Here is a 1,532-nt window from a genome sequence, read left to right on the forward strand (position 1 = left end):
ACTAATAAGTTTTGAATATTTAGTCCTGGTCACTTGCCTTTAATAAAATATTGTGCTTATCCAAGCATGTGTTTTGTGTCCACAACTACCCACATTTCACATACAAATATCTAACATTTATTTTTTTAAATTTTAAATTATTTTTTCTCCGAAGTTCTCCCTCCTACCTCTTCTCCCATCCCCTTGTCTCCCCCTACAGCCCACCCCCCCCAATCTACTCCTCCCAACAGTTAAGGGCTCCCATGTGGAGTTAACAGAGTCCGGCTCATTAAATTGGGGCAGGACCAATTACTCCCAACCCAATTTAAAGCTAAGCATGACATTCCCTCACAGGGAATGGGCTCAAACAAGCTAGCTCATGCACCAGGGATTCTCAGCCCTTTGGCTAAGATTAATGTAGTATCTGTTCTTATCAGTTTAATATCTAACATTTCAAAGATATAATTTACAAAGGACTTGAATGCAGAGATATAAAAAATATATAAAATGTAACAAGAAACTAACAGCCCAATTTTCAAATGGGCAAACTGTTTAAAAAGATTGATTACAAAAAAAAAGTTGCACAAATGTCTAATAAACACACAGAAATATTCTCAACATAATACACTATCAGGGAAATTCAAGTTAAAGCTATAATGAAATATAGAAATACTGTTGAACAGTTAAAAAGAGATGAGTAATCATATCAAATGTTGGTGAGGATATGGAAGAATGGGCACCCTTATAAATCCTTGTGTTCATTTAAAATGGTGTTACTACTTTTGGAAATAGTTTGTGCTTCTTTAAAAGTATTGGGCTGTGGAGATTGAATGGGTAGGGGCAGTGCTTCTCGCATAAGCATGGGGACCTAAATTCAGGCATCTAACACCCATGTAAAGACTCAGGCATGGTAGTGTATATCTATAATCCAGAGCTGAGGAGGCAGAGATGGCAGGATCCCAGGGGCATGTTCATTAGATAATAGCCAAACTGGAACTCTCTAAATTAAATGCAAAGTTCTGTTTCAAAAAGTAAAATGAATGATGATTCCCTCCCCCAGGGACTGGGAGGAGTTTGGGGTCTGAAAATGATCAAACCTCACTGTGTGAAACTGTCAAAATGTAATAACTTTTTAAGATTCTTTTTTAGTTTTGAAATTAAAAGACGTCATATTCCTTTTCCTCCTTCAAACCACTACCATGTACTCCATTGTTATTTTCCAAATTCATGACCTCCTTTTCTTCAATTAATATTACAGATATTTTTGAAAGATAAAGTCTGACCTATGCACATGCATGTTTGGAGGTCATATGCACACATACCCTGCATATATCAGAGACATATACATGCATACATACATACATATAAACATTAAGTACACATAAACATTAAGTATGAACTTAATGTAAAGAGCAGGCATTTCAAATATTTCTTGAGGAGAGAGTAGTGTATATGCCCACATAAACACTGTTGTACAAATGTTCACAAGTAAATATATGTAAAAACTAAAACCTGAAAGACATTGAAATAGTCAATAGTATTTGAATGACTCA

General features: G+C 35.4%; 1 pseudogene; it reads left to right on the forward strand.

Moving 5' to 3' along the window:
* The first annotated feature begins 365 nt into the window (after window positions 1-365).
* Window positions 366-461, forward strand: LOC127214987 (uncharacterized; annotated as a pseudogene).
* The last annotated feature ends 1,071 nt before the right edge of the window (window positions 462-1,532 follow it).

The sequence above is a fragment of the Phodopus roborovskii genome, unplaced genomic scaffold, assembly GCF_943737965.1.
Source record: "Phodopus roborovskii unplaced genomic scaffold, PHOROB, whole genome shotgun sequence".
NCBI lineage: Eukaryota > Metazoa > Chordata > Mammalia > Rodentia > Cricetidae > Phodopus > Phodopus roborovskii.